The sequence below is a fragment of the Rana temporaria genome, unplaced genomic scaffold (assembly GCF_905171775.1).
Source record: "Rana temporaria unplaced genomic scaffold, aRanTem1.1, whole genome shotgun sequence".
Taxonomy (NCBI): Eukaryota; Metazoa; Chordata; class Amphibia; order Anura; family Ranidae; genus Rana; species Rana temporaria.
The window spans coordinates 14,872-24,792 of NW_024404754.1; the positions used below are offsets into that span (position 1 = coordinate 14,872).

General features: G+C 50.7%; 38 non-coding genes and 6 pseudogenes across 38 annotated transcripts; all 44 read right to left on the minus strand.

Annotated features, from left to right (window-relative positions):
• Positions 1 to 750: 750 nt before the first annotated feature.
• Positions 751 to 869, minus strand: LOC120923414. The gene has a single exon (XR_005745939.1). It is a non-coding gene; the product is annotated as a 5S ribosomal RNA (ribosomal RNA).
• Positions 870 to 959: 90 nt separating this feature from the next.
• On the minus strand, positions 960 to 1,078 carry LOC120923353. Its single transcript, XR_005745891.1, has one exon. It is a non-coding gene; the product is annotated as a 5S ribosomal RNA (ribosomal RNA).
• A 90-nt stretch (positions 1,079 to 1,168) lies between these two features.
• LOC120923283 lies at positions 1,169 to 1,287 on the minus strand. Its single transcript, XR_005745824.1, has one exon. It is a non-coding gene; the product is annotated as a 5S ribosomal RNA (ribosomal RNA).
• A 90-nt stretch (positions 1,288 to 1,377) lies between these two features.
• On the minus strand, positions 1,378 to 1,496 carry LOC120923354. Its single transcript, XR_005745892.1, has one exon. It is a non-coding gene; the product is annotated as a 5S ribosomal RNA (ribosomal RNA).
• Positions 1,497 to 1,586: 90 nt separating this feature from the next.
• Positions 1,587 to 1,705, minus strand: LOC120923415. Its single transcript, XR_005745940.1, has one exon. It is a non-coding gene; the product is annotated as a 5S ribosomal RNA (ribosomal RNA).
• A 90-nt stretch (positions 1,706 to 1,795) lies between these two features.
• Positions 1,796 to 1,914, minus strand: LOC120923417. The gene has a single exon (XR_005745942.1). It is a non-coding gene; the product is annotated as a 5S ribosomal RNA (ribosomal RNA).
• A 90-nt stretch (positions 1,915 to 2,004) lies between these two features.
• On the minus strand, positions 2,005 to 2,123 carry LOC120923350. Its single transcript, XR_005745888.1, has one exon. It is a non-coding gene; the product is annotated as a 5S ribosomal RNA (ribosomal RNA).
• Positions 2,124 to 2,213: 90 nt separating this feature from the next.
• On the minus strand, positions 2,214 to 2,332 carry LOC120923418. Its single transcript, XR_005745943.1, has one exon. It is a non-coding gene; the product is annotated as a 5S ribosomal RNA (ribosomal RNA).
• A 90-nt stretch (positions 2,333 to 2,422) lies between these two features.
• LOC120923363 lies at positions 2,423 to 2,541 on the minus strand. The gene has a single exon (XR_005745900.1). It is a non-coding gene; the product is annotated as a 5S ribosomal RNA (ribosomal RNA).
• A 90-nt stretch (positions 2,542 to 2,631) lies between these two features.
• Positions 2,632 to 2,750, minus strand: LOC120923419. The gene has a single exon (XR_005745944.1). It is a non-coding gene; the product is annotated as a 5S ribosomal RNA (ribosomal RNA).
• Positions 2,751 to 2,840: 90 nt separating this feature from the next.
• On the minus strand, positions 2,841 to 2,959 carry LOC120923355. The gene has a single exon (XR_005745893.1). It is a non-coding gene; the product is annotated as a 5S ribosomal RNA (ribosomal RNA).
• A 90-nt stretch (positions 2,960 to 3,049) lies between these two features.
• LOC120923420 lies at positions 3,050 to 3,168 on the minus strand. The gene has a single exon (XR_005745945.1). It is a non-coding gene; the product is annotated as a 5S ribosomal RNA (ribosomal RNA).
• Positions 3,169 to 3,258: 90 nt separating this feature from the next.
• Positions 3,259 to 3,377, minus strand: LOC120923421. The gene has a single exon (XR_005745946.1). It is a non-coding gene; the product is annotated as a 5S ribosomal RNA (ribosomal RNA).
• Positions 3,378 to 3,467: 90 nt separating this feature from the next.
• On the minus strand, positions 3,468 to 3,586 carry LOC120923351. The gene has a single exon (XR_005745889.1). It is a non-coding gene; the product is annotated as a 5S ribosomal RNA (ribosomal RNA).
• Positions 3,587 to 3,676: 90 nt separating this feature from the next.
• Positions 3,677 to 3,795, minus strand: LOC120923284. Its single transcript, XR_005745825.1, has one exon. It is a non-coding gene; the product is annotated as a 5S ribosomal RNA (ribosomal RNA).
• A 90-nt stretch (positions 3,796 to 3,885) lies between these two features.
• On the minus strand, positions 3,886 to 4,004 carry LOC120923285. Its single transcript, XR_005745826.1, has one exon. It is a non-coding gene; the product is annotated as a 5S ribosomal RNA (ribosomal RNA).
• A 90-nt stretch (positions 4,005 to 4,094) lies between these two features.
• On the minus strand, positions 4,095 to 4,213 carry LOC120923381. The gene has a single exon (XR_005745908.1). It is a non-coding gene; the product is annotated as a 5S ribosomal RNA (ribosomal RNA).
• A 90-nt stretch (positions 4,214 to 4,303) lies between these two features.
• LOC120923356 lies at positions 4,304 to 4,422 on the minus strand. Its single transcript, XR_005745894.1, has one exon. It is a non-coding gene; the product is annotated as a 5S ribosomal RNA (ribosomal RNA).
• A 90-nt stretch (positions 4,423 to 4,512) lies between these two features.
• Positions 4,513 to 4,631, minus strand: LOC120923286. Its single transcript, XR_005745827.1, has one exon. It is a non-coding gene; the product is annotated as a 5S ribosomal RNA (ribosomal RNA).
• Positions 4,632 to 4,721: 90 nt separating this feature from the next.
• On the minus strand, positions 4,722 to 4,840 carry LOC120923287. The gene has a single exon (XR_005745828.1). It is a non-coding gene; the product is annotated as a 5S ribosomal RNA (ribosomal RNA).
• Positions 4,841 to 4,930: 90 nt separating this feature from the next.
• Positions 4,931 to 5,049, minus strand: LOC120923352. Its single transcript, XR_005745890.1, has one exon. It is a non-coding gene; the product is annotated as a 5S ribosomal RNA (ribosomal RNA).
• A 90-nt stretch (positions 5,050 to 5,139) lies between these two features.
• On the minus strand, positions 5,140 to 5,258 carry LOC120923288. Its single transcript, XR_005745829.1, has one exon. It is a non-coding gene; the product is annotated as a 5S ribosomal RNA (ribosomal RNA).
• A 90-nt stretch (positions 5,259 to 5,348) lies between these two features.
• Positions 5,349 to 5,467, minus strand: LOC120923364. The gene has a single exon (XR_005745901.1). It is a non-coding gene; the product is annotated as a 5S ribosomal RNA (ribosomal RNA).
• A 90-nt stretch (positions 5,468 to 5,557) lies between these two features.
• On the minus strand, positions 5,558 to 5,676 carry LOC120923290. The gene has a single exon (XR_005745831.1). It is a non-coding gene; the product is annotated as a 5S ribosomal RNA (ribosomal RNA).
• Positions 5,677 to 5,766: 90 nt separating this feature from the next.
• LOC120923291 lies at positions 5,767 to 5,885 on the minus strand. Its single transcript, XR_005745832.1, has one exon. It is a non-coding gene; the product is annotated as a 5S ribosomal RNA (ribosomal RNA).
• A 90-nt stretch (positions 5,886 to 5,975) lies between these two features.
• On the minus strand, positions 5,976 to 6,094 carry LOC120923292. The gene has a single exon (XR_005745833.1). It is a non-coding gene; the product is annotated as a 5S ribosomal RNA (ribosomal RNA).
• Positions 6,095 to 6,184: 90 nt separating this feature from the next.
• Positions 6,185 to 6,303, minus strand: LOC120923357. The gene has a single exon (XR_005745895.1). It is a non-coding gene; the product is annotated as a 5S ribosomal RNA (ribosomal RNA).
• A 90-nt stretch (positions 6,304 to 6,393) lies between these two features.
• LOC120923373 lies at positions 6,394 to 6,502 on the minus strand (annotated as a pseudogene).
• Positions 6,503 to 6,592: 90 nt separating this feature from the next.
• LOC120923293 lies at positions 6,593 to 6,711 on the minus strand. The gene has a single exon (XR_005745834.1). It is a non-coding gene; the product is annotated as a 5S ribosomal RNA (ribosomal RNA).
• A 90-nt stretch (positions 6,712 to 6,801) lies between these two features.
• On the minus strand, positions 6,802 to 6,920 carry LOC120923294. Its single transcript, XR_005745835.1, has one exon. It is a non-coding gene; the product is annotated as a 5S ribosomal RNA (ribosomal RNA).
• A 90-nt stretch (positions 6,921 to 7,010) lies between these two features.
• Positions 7,011 to 7,121, minus strand: LOC120923378 (annotated as a pseudogene).
• Positions 7,122 to 7,211: 90 nt separating this feature from the next.
• Positions 7,212 to 7,330, minus strand: LOC120923295. The gene has a single exon (XR_005745836.1). It is a non-coding gene; the product is annotated as a 5S ribosomal RNA (ribosomal RNA).
• A 90-nt stretch (positions 7,331 to 7,420) lies between these two features.
• Positions 7,421 to 7,539, minus strand: LOC120923296. Its single transcript, XR_005745837.1, has one exon. It is a non-coding gene; the product is annotated as a 5S ribosomal RNA (ribosomal RNA).
• A 90-nt stretch (positions 7,540 to 7,629) lies between these two features.
• LOC120923297 lies at positions 7,630 to 7,748 on the minus strand. The gene has a single exon (XR_005745838.1). It is a non-coding gene; the product is annotated as a 5S ribosomal RNA (ribosomal RNA).
• A 90-nt stretch (positions 7,749 to 7,838) lies between these two features.
• Positions 7,839 to 7,957, minus strand: LOC120923298. Its single transcript, XR_005745839.1, has one exon. It is a non-coding gene; the product is annotated as a 5S ribosomal RNA (ribosomal RNA).
• A 90-nt stretch (positions 7,958 to 8,047) lies between these two features.
• LOC120923377 lies at positions 8,048 to 8,156 on the minus strand (annotated as a pseudogene).
• Positions 8,157 to 8,246: 90 nt separating this feature from the next.
• LOC120923359 lies at positions 8,247 to 8,365 on the minus strand. The gene has a single exon (XR_005745897.1). It is a non-coding gene; the product is annotated as a 5S ribosomal RNA (ribosomal RNA).
• A 90-nt stretch (positions 8,366 to 8,455) lies between these two features.
• Positions 8,456 to 8,564, minus strand: LOC120923374 (annotated as a pseudogene).
• A 90-nt stretch (positions 8,565 to 8,654) lies between these two features.
• Positions 8,655 to 8,773, minus strand: LOC120923299. The gene has a single exon (XR_005745840.1). It is a non-coding gene; the product is annotated as a 5S ribosomal RNA (ribosomal RNA).
• A 90-nt stretch (positions 8,774 to 8,863) lies between these two features.
• Positions 8,864 to 8,992, minus strand: LOC120923375 (annotated as a pseudogene).
• Positions 8,993 to 9,082: 90 nt separating this feature from the next.
• LOC120923360 lies at positions 9,083 to 9,201 on the minus strand. The gene has a single exon (XR_005745898.1). It is a non-coding gene; the product is annotated as a 5S ribosomal RNA (ribosomal RNA).
• A 90-nt stretch (positions 9,202 to 9,291) lies between these two features.
• LOC120923301 lies at positions 9,292 to 9,410 on the minus strand. Its single transcript, XR_005745842.1, has one exon. It is a non-coding gene; the product is annotated as a 5S ribosomal RNA (ribosomal RNA).
• A 90-nt stretch (positions 9,411 to 9,500) lies between these two features.
• On the minus strand, positions 9,501 to 9,619 carry LOC120923302. Its single transcript, XR_005745843.1, has one exon. It is a non-coding gene; the product is annotated as a 5S ribosomal RNA (ribosomal RNA).
• A 90-nt stretch (positions 9,620 to 9,709) lies between these two features.
• LOC120923376 lies at positions 9,710 to 9,838 on the minus strand (annotated as a pseudogene).
• Positions 9,839 to 9,921: the final 83 nt, after the last annotated feature.

Below are 9,921 nucleotides of genomic sequence, written 5' to 3' on the forward strand. Positions count from 1 at the left end.
AGGGGGATCTAGGGTCATCCTTTACCGAGGACCAATGGAAACGGGCATTCAGGGCAGTCCACGGGGTCTCGCACTGTGTCAAACACTGGGAGTTGGGGATTAAGATAGCAAACAGATGGCATTATACCCCTTTTAGATTATCGACATACTTCCCGGGGACGTCATCTACTTGCTGGAGAAAATGTGGTCAAGTGGGGAACATACTACATATGTTCTGGCACTGCCCCTCCGTCAACAATCTATGGAAACAGGTTTTCCAACTAATCTCCTCACTGACAGGTATACCCACCTCGCCAGACCCCGCGCTTGCACTCCTCCATTTGAACATTGACAAATTCCACCACGACTTCAGACAGGTCATATCCCATATTCTCTTGGAAACACGCGCATTGATACTGCGCAACTGGAAAAGTGACAAGGTCCTTAATTTATCTGACGTCAAAAAGGCAGTACATAGAAACTACTCGTTTGAACGACTACTGGCTATTAACTCACTCACATGCCAAAAATTTGATGAATGTTGGTCTATTTGGCCCAAACACCTATGAATTATTATTGAAAGGATGTATATCTGATGCTGTGTATATCTATTTCTTTATTGTTTTAGTATTTTACTTTTCTTGTAAAATTGAAAAAACAGTTCAATAAAAAATATTGAGAAAAAAAAAAAAAAAAAAAAAACTCTCTTGAAGATAGCATGGAAGAAAGACTGGGGGAAAAACGAGATTCAAGACTCCACCAAAACAAAAAAGCCTACAGCACCTGGTATTCCCAGGCGGTCTCCCATCCAGGTACTAACCAGGCCCGACCCTGCTTAGCCTCCGAGATCAGACGAGATCGGGCGCTTTCAAGGTGATGTGGCCGTAGGCGATAACCATGGCTGTCCTTAACTCTCTTGAAGATAGCATGGAAGAAAGACTGGGGGAAAAAAGAGATTCAAGACTCCACCAAAACAAAAAAGCCTACAGCACCTGGTATTCCCAGGCGGTCTCCCATCCAGGTACTAACCAGGCCCGACCCTGCTTAGCCTCCGAGATCAGACGAGATCGGGCGCTTTCAAGGTGATGTGGCCATAGGCAATAACCATGGCTGTCCTTAACTCTCTTGAAGATAGCATGGAAGAAAGACTGGGGGAAAAAAGAGATTCAAGACTCCACCAAAACAAAAAAGCCTACAGCACCTGGTATTCCCAGGTGGTCTCCCATCCAGGTACTAACCAGGCCCGACCCTGCTTAGCCTCCGAGATCAGACGAGATCGGGCGCTTTCAAGGTGATGTGGCCGTAGGCGATAACCATGGCTGTCCTTAACTCTCTTGAAGATAGCATGGAAGAAAGACTGGGGGAAAAAAGAGATTCAAGACTCCACCAAAACAAAAAAGCCTACAGCACCTGGTATTCCCAGGCGGTCTCCCATCCAGGTACTAACCAGGCCCGACCCTGCTTAGCCTCCGAGATCAGACGAGATCGGGCGCTTTCAAGGTGATGTGGCCATAGGCGATAACCATGGCTGTCCTTAACTCTCTTGAAGATAGCATGGAAGAAAGACTGGGGGAAAAAAGAGATTCAAGACTCCACCAAAACAAAAAAGCCTACAGCACCTGGTATTCCCAGGCGGTCTCCCATCCAGGTACTAACCAGGCCCGACCCTGCTTAGCCTCCGAGATCAGACGAGATCGGGCGCTTTCAAGGTGATGTGGCCGTAGGCGATAACCATGGCTGTCCTTAACTCTCTTGAAGATAGCATGGAAGAAAGACTGGGGGAAAAAAGAGATTCAAGACTCCACCAAAACAAAAAAGCCTACAGCACCTGGTATTCCCAGGCGGTCTCCCATCCAGGTACTAACCAGGCCCGACCCTGCTTAGCCTCCGAGATCAGACGAGATCGGGCGCTTTCAAGGTGATGTGGCCGTAGGCGATAACCATGGCTGTCCTTAACTCTCTTGAAGATAGCATGGAAGAAAGACTGGGGGAAAAAAGAGATTCAAGACTCCACCAAAACAAAAAAGCCTACAGCACCTGGTATTCCCAGGCGGTCTCCCATCCAGGTACTAATCAGGCCCGACCCTGCTTAGCCTCCGAGATCAGACGAGATCGGGCGCTTTCAAGGTGATGTGGCCGTAGGCGATAACCATGGCTGTCCTTAACTCTCTTGAAGATAGCATGGAAGAAAGACTGGGGGAAAAAAGAGATTCAAGACTCCACCAAAACAAAAAAGCCTACAGCACCTGGTATTCCCAGGCGGTCTCCCATCCAGGTACTAACCAGGCCCGACCCTGCTTAGCCTCCGAGATCAGACGAGATCGGGCGCTTTCAAGGTGATGTGGCCGTAGGCAATAACCATGGCTGTCCTTAACTCTCTTGAAGATAGCATGGAAGAAAGACTGGGGGAAAAAAGAGATTCAAGACTCCACCAAAACAAAAAAGCCTACAGCACCTGGTATTCCCAGGCGGTCTCCCATCCAGGTACTAACCAGGCCCGACCCTGCTTAGCCTCCGAGATCAGACGAGATCGGGCGCTTTCAAGGTAATGTGGCCGTAGGCAATAACCATGGCTGTCCTTAACTCTCTTGAAGATAGCATGGAAGAAAGACTGGGGGAAAAAAGAGATTCAAGACTCCACCAAAACAAAAAAGCCTACAGCACCTGGTATTCCCAGGCGGTCTCCCATCCAGGTACTAACCAGGCCCGACCCTGCTTAGCCTCCGAGATCAGACGAGATCGGGCGCTTTCAAGGTGATGTGGCCGTAGGCGATAACCATGGCTGTCCTTAACTCTCTTGAAGATAGCATGGAAGAAAGACTGGGGGAAAAAAGAGATTCAAGACTCCACCAAAACAAAAAAGCCTACAGCACCTGGTATTCCCAGGCGGTCTCCCATCCAGGTACTAACCAGGCCCGACCCTGCTTAGCCTCCGAGATCAGACGAGATCGGGCGCTTTCAAGGTGATGTGGCCATAGGCGATAACCATGGCTGTCCTTAACTCTCTTGAAGATAGCATGGAAGAAAGACTGGGGGAAAAAAGAGATTCAAGACTCCACCAAAACAAAAAAGCCTACAGCACCTGGTATTCCCAGGCGGTCTCCCATCCAGGTACTAACCAGGCCCGACCCTGCTTAGCCTCCGAGATCAGACGAGATCGGGCGCTTTCAAGGTGATGTGGCCGTAGGCGATAACCATGGCTGTCCTTAACTCTCTTGAAGATAGCATGGAAGAAAGACTGGGGGAAAAAAGAGATTCAAGACTCCACCAAAACAAAAAAGCCTACAGCACCTGGTATTCCCAGGCGGTCTCCCATCCAGGTACTAACCAGGCCCGACCCTGCTTAGCCTCCGAGATCAGACGAGATCGGGCGCTTTCAAGGTGATGTGGCCGTAGGCGATAACCATGGCTGTCCTTAACTCTCTTGAAGATAGCATGGAAGAAAGACTGGGGGAAAAAAGAGATTCAAGACTCCACCAAAACAAAAAAGCCTACAGCACCTGGTATTCCCAGGCGGTCTCCCATCCAGGTACTAATCAGGCCCGACCCTGCTTAGCCTCCGAGATCAGACGAGATCGGGCGCTTTCAAGGTGATGTGGCCGTAGGCGATAACCATGGCTGTCCTTAACTCTCTTGAAGATAGCATGGAAGAAAGACTGGGGGAAAAAAGAGATTCAAGACTCCACCAAAACAAAAAAGCCTACAGCACCTGGTATTCCCAGGCGGTCTCCCATCCAGGTACTAACCAGGCCCGACCCTGCTTAGCCTCCGAGATCAGACGAGATCGGGCGCTTTCAAGGTGATGTGGCCGTAGGCAATAACCATGGCTGTCCTTAACTCTCTTGAAGATAGCATGGAAGAAAGACTGGGGGAAAAAAGAGATTCAAGACTCCACCAAAACAAAAAAGCCTACAGCACCTGGTATTCCCAGGCGGTCTCCCATCCAGGTACTAACCAGGCCCGACCCTGCTTAGCCTCCGAGATCAGACGAGATCGGGCGCTTTCAAGGTGATGTGGCCGTAGGCGATAACCATGGCTGTCCTTAACTCTCTTGAAGATAGCATGGAAGAAAGACTGGGGGAAAAAAGAGATTCAAGACTCCACCAAAACAAAAAAGCCTACAGCACCTGGTATTCCCAGGTGGTCTCCCATCCAGGTACTAACCAGGCCCGACCCTGCTTAGCCTCCGAGATCAGACGAGATCGGGCGCTTTCAAGGTGATGTGGCCGTAGGCGATAACCATGGCTGTCCTTAACTCTCTTGAAGATAGCATGGAAGAAAGACTGGGGGAAAAAAGAGATTCAAGACTCCACCAAAACAAAAAAGCCTACAGCACCTGGTATTCCCAGGCGGTCTCCCATCCAGGTACTAACCAGGCCCGACCCTGCTTAGCCTCCGAGATCAGACGAGATCGGGCGCTTTCAAGGTGATGTGGCCATAGGCGATAACCATGGCTGTCCTTAACTCTCTTGAAGATAGCATGGAAGAAAGACTGGGGGAAAAAAGAGATTCAAGACTCCACCAAAACAAAAAAGCCTACAGCACCTGGTATTCCCAGGCGGTCTCCCATCCAGGTACTAACCAGGCCCGACCCTGCTTAGCCTCCGAGATCAGACGAGATCGGGCGCTTTCAAGGTGATGTGGCCGTAGGCGATAACCATGGCTGTCCTTAACTCTCTTGAAGATAGCATGGAAGAAAGACTGGGGGAAAAAAGAGATTCAAGACTCCACCAAAACAAAAAAGCCTACAGCACCTGGTATTCCCAGGCGGTCTCCCATCCAGGTACTAACCAGGCCCGACCCTGCTTAGCCTCCGAGATCAGACGAGATCGGGCGCTTTCAAGGTGATGTGGCCGTAGGCGATAACCATGGCTGTCCTTAACTCTCTTGAAGATAGCATGGAAGAAAGACTGGGGGAAAAAAGAGATTCAAGACTCCACCAAAACAAAAAAGCCTACAGCACCTGGTATTCCCAGGCGGTCTCCCATCCAGGTACTAATCAGGCCCGACCCTGCTTAGCCTCCGAGATCAGACGAGATCGGGCGCTTTCAAGGTGATGTGGCCGTAGGCGATAACCATGGCTGTCCTTAACTCTCTTGAAGATAGCATGGAAGAAAGACTGGGGGAAAAAAGAGATTCAAGACTCCACCAAAACAAAAAAGCCTACAGCACCTGGTATTCCCAGGCGGTCTCCCATCCAGGTACTAACCAGGCCCGACCCTGCTTAGCCTCCGAGATCAGACGAGATCGGGCGCTTTCAAGGTGATGTGGCCGTAGGCAATAACCATGGCTGTCCTTAACTCTCTTGAAGATAGCATGGAAGAAAGACTGGGGGAAAAAAGAGATTCAAGACTCCACCAAAACAAAAAAGCCTACAGCACCTGGTATTCCCAGGCGGTCTCCCATCCAGGTACTAACCAGGCCCGACCCTGCTTAGCCTCCGAGATCAGACGAGATCGGGCGCTTTCAAGGTAATGTGGCCGTAGGCAATAACCATGGCTGTCCTTAACTCTCTTGAAGATAGCATGGAATAAAGACTGGGGGAAAAAAGAGATTCAAGACTCCACCAAAACAAAAAAGCCTACAGCACCTGGTATTCCCAGGCGGTCTCCCATCCAGGTACTAACCAGGCCCGACCCTGCTTAGCCTCCGAGATCAGACGAGATCGGGCGCTTTCAAGGTGATGTGGCCGTAGGCGATAACCATGGCTGTCCTTAACTCTCTTGAAGATAGCATGGAAGAAAGACTGGGGGAAAAAAGAGATTCAAGACTCCACCAAAACAAAAAAGCCTACAGCACCTGGTATTCCCAGGCGGTCTCCCATCCAGGTACTAACCAGGCCCGACCCTGCTTAGCCTCCGAGATCAGACGAGATCGGGCGCTTTCAAGGTGATGTGGCCGTAGGCGATAACCATGGCTGTCCTTAACTCTCTTGAAGATAGCATGGAAGAAAGACTGGGGGAAAAAAGAGATTCAAGACTCCACCAAAACAAAAAAGCCTACAGCACCTGGTATTCCCAGGCGGTCTCCCATCCAGGTACTAACCAGGCCCGACCCTGCTTAGCCTCCGAGATCAGACGAGATCGGGCGCTTTCAAGGTGATGTGGCCGTAGGCGATAACCATGGCTGTCCTTAACTCTCTTGAAGATAGCATGGAAGAAAGACTGGGGGAAAAAAGAGATTCAAGACTCCACCAAAACAAAAAAGCCTACAGCACCTGGTATTCCCAGGCGGTCTCCCATTCAGGTACTAACCAGGCCCGACCCTGCTTAGCCTCCGAGATCAGACGAGATCGGGCGCTTTCAAGGTGATGTGGCCGTAGGCGATAACCATGGCTGTCCTTAACTCTCTTGAAGATAGCATGGAAGAAAGACTGGGGGAAAAAAGAGATTCAAGACTCCACCAAAACAAAAAAGCCTACAGCACCTGGTATTCCCAGGCGGTCTCCCATCCAGGTACTAACCAGGCCCGACCCTGCTTAGCCTCCGAGATCGGGCGCTTTCAAGGTGATGTGGCCGTAGGCGATAACCATGGCTGTCCTTAACTCTCTTGAAGATAGCATGGAAGAAAGACTGGGGGAAAAAAGAGATTCAAGACTCCACCAAAACAAAAAAGCCTACAGCACCTGGTATTCCCAGGCGGTCTCCCATCCAGGTACTAACCAGGCCCGACCCTGCTTAGCCTCCGAGATCAGACGAGATCGGGCGCTTTCAAGGTGATGTGGCCGTAGGCGATAACCACGGCTGTCCTTAACTCTCTTGAAGATAGCATGGAAGAAAGACTGGGGGAAAAACGAGATTCAAGACTCCACCAAAACAAAAAAGCCTACAGCACCTGGTATTCCCAGGCGGTCTCCCATCCAGGTACTAACCAGGCCCGACCCTGCTTAGCCTCCGAGATCAGACGAGATCGGGCGCTTTCAAGGTGATGTGGCCGTAGGCGATAACCATGGCTGTCCTTAACTCTCTTGAAGATAGCATGGAAGAAAGACTGGGGGAAAAAAGAGATTCAAGACTCCACCAAAACAAAAAAGCCTACAGCACCTGGTATTCCCAGGCGGTCTCCCATCCAGGTACTAACCAGGCCCGACCCTGCTTAGCCCCTCCGAGATCGGGCGCTTTCAAGGTGATGTGGCCGTAGGCGATAACCATGGCTGTCCTTAACTCTCTTGAAGATAGCATGGAAGAAAGACTGGGGGAATAAAGAGATTCAAGACTCCACCAAAACAAAAAAGCCTACAGCACCTGGTATTCCCAGGCGGTCTCCCATCCAGGTACTAACCAGGCCCGACCCTGCTTAGCCTCCGAGATCAGACGAGATCGGGCGCTTTCAAGGTGATGTGGCCGTAGGCGATAACCATGGCTGTCCTTAACTCTCTTGAAGATAGCATGGAAGAAAGACTGGGGGAAAAAAGAGATTCAAGACTCCACCAAAACAAAAAAGCCTACAGCACCTGGTATTCCCAGGCGGTCTCCCATCCAGGTACTAACCAGGCCCGACCCTGCTTAGCCTCCGAGATCAGACGAGATCGGGCGCTTTCAAGGTGATGTGGCCGTAGGCGATAACCATGGCTGTCCTTAACTCTCTTGAAGATAGCATGGAAGAAAGACTGGGGGAAAAAAGAGATTCAAGACTCCACCAAAACAAAAAAGCCTACAGCACCTGGTATTCCCAGGCGGTCTCCCATCCAGGTACTAACCAGGCCCGACCCTGCTTAGCCTCCGAGATCAGACGAGATCGGGCGCTTTCAAGGTGATGTGGCCGTAGGCGATAACCATGGCTGTCCTTAACTCTCTTGAAGATAGCATGGAAGAAAGACTGGGGGAAAAAAGAGATTCAAGACTCCACCAAAACAAAAAAGCCTACAGCACCTGGTATTCCCAGGCGGTCTCCCATCCAGGTACTAACCAGGCCCGACCCTGCTTAGCCTCCGAGATCAGACGAGATCGGGCGCTTTCAAGGTGATGTGGCCGTAGGCGATAACCATGGCTGTCCTTAACTCTCTTGAAGATAGCATGGAAGAAAGACTGGGGGAAAAAAGAGATTCAAGACTCCACCAAAACAAAAAAGCCTACAGCACCTGGTATTCCCAGGCGGTCTCCCATCCAGGTACTAACCAGGCCCGACCCTGCTTAGTCTCCGAGATCGGGCGCTTTCAAGGTGATGTGGCCGTAGGCGATAACCATGGCTGTCCTTAACTCTCTTGAAGATAGCATGGAAGAAAGACTGGGGGAAAAAAGAGATTCAAGACTCCACCAAAACAAAAAAGCCTACAGCACCTGGTATTCCCAGGCGGTCTCCCATCCAGGTACTAACCAGGCCCGACCCTGCTTAGCCTCCGAGATCAGACGAGATCGGGCACTTTCAAGGTGATGTGGCCGTAGGCGATAACCATGGCTGTCCTTAACTCTCTTGAAGATAGCATGGAAGAAAGACTGGGGGAAAAAAGAGATTCAAGACTCCACCAAAACAAAAAAGCCTACAGCACCTGGTATTCCCAGGCGGTCTCCCATCCAGGTACTAACCAGGCCCGACCCTGCTTAGCCTCCGAGATCGGGCGCTTTCAAGGTGATGTGGCCGTAGGCGATAACCACGGCTGTCCTTAACTCTCTTGAAGATAGCATGGAAGAAAGACTGGGGGAAAAACGAGATTCAAGACTCCACCAAAACAAAAAAGCCTACAGCACCTGGTATTCCCAGGCGGTCTCCCATCCAGGTACTAACCAGGCCCGACCCTGCTTAGCCTCCGAGATCAGACGAGATCGGGCGCTTTCAAGGTGATGTGGCCGTAGGCGATAACCATGGCTGTCCTTAACTCTCTTGAAGATAGCATGGAAGAAAGACTGGGGGAAAAAAGAGATTCAAGACTCCACCAAAACAAAAAAGCCTACAGCACCTGGTATTCCCAGGCGGTCTCCCATCCAGGTACATCCAGGTACTAACCAGGCCCGACCCTGCTTAGCCTCCGAGATCAGACGAGATCGGGCGCTTTCAAGGTGATGTGGCCGTAGGCGATAACCACGGCTGTCCTTAACTCTCTTGAAGATAGCATGGAAGAAAGACTGGGGGAAAAACGAGATTCAAGACTCCACCAAAACAAAAAAGCCTACAGCACCTGGTATTCCCAGGCGGTCTCCCATCCAGGTACTAACCAGGCCCAACCTTGCTTAGCCTCCGAGATCAGACGAGATCCGGCGCTTTCAAGGTGATGTGGCCGTAGGCGATAACCATGGCTGTCCTTAACTCTCTTGAAGATAGCATGGAAGAAAGACTGGGGGAAAAAAGAGATTCAAGACTCCACCAAAACAAAAAAGCCTACAGCACCTGGTATTCCCAGGCGGTCTCCCATCCAGGTACTAACCAGGCCCGACCCTGCTTAGCCTCCGAGATCAGACGAGATCGGGCGCTTTCAAGGTGATGTGGCCGTAGGCGATAACCATGGCTGTCCTTAACTCTCTTGAAGATAGCATGGAAGAAAGACTGGGGGAAAAAAGAGATTCAAGACTCCACCAAAACAAAAAAGCCTACAGCACCTGGTATTCCCAGGCGGTCTCCCATCCAGGTACTAACCAGGCCCGACCCTGCTTAGCCTCCGAGATCAGACGAGATCGGGCGCTTTCAAGGTGATGTGGCCGTAGGCGATAACCATGGCTGTCCTTAACTCTCTTGAAGATAGCATGGAAGAAAGACTGGGGGAAAAAAGAGATTCAAGACTCCACCAAAACAAAAAAGCCTACAGCACCTGGTATTCCCAGGCGGTCTCCCATCCAGGTACATCCAGGTACTAACCAGGCCCGACCCTGCTTAGCCTCCGAGATCAGACGAGATCGGGCGCTTTCAAGGTGATGTGGCTGTAGGCGATAACCACGGCTGTCCTTAACTCTCTTGAAGATAGCATGGAAGAAAGACTGGGGGAAAAAAGAGATTCAAGACTCCACCAAA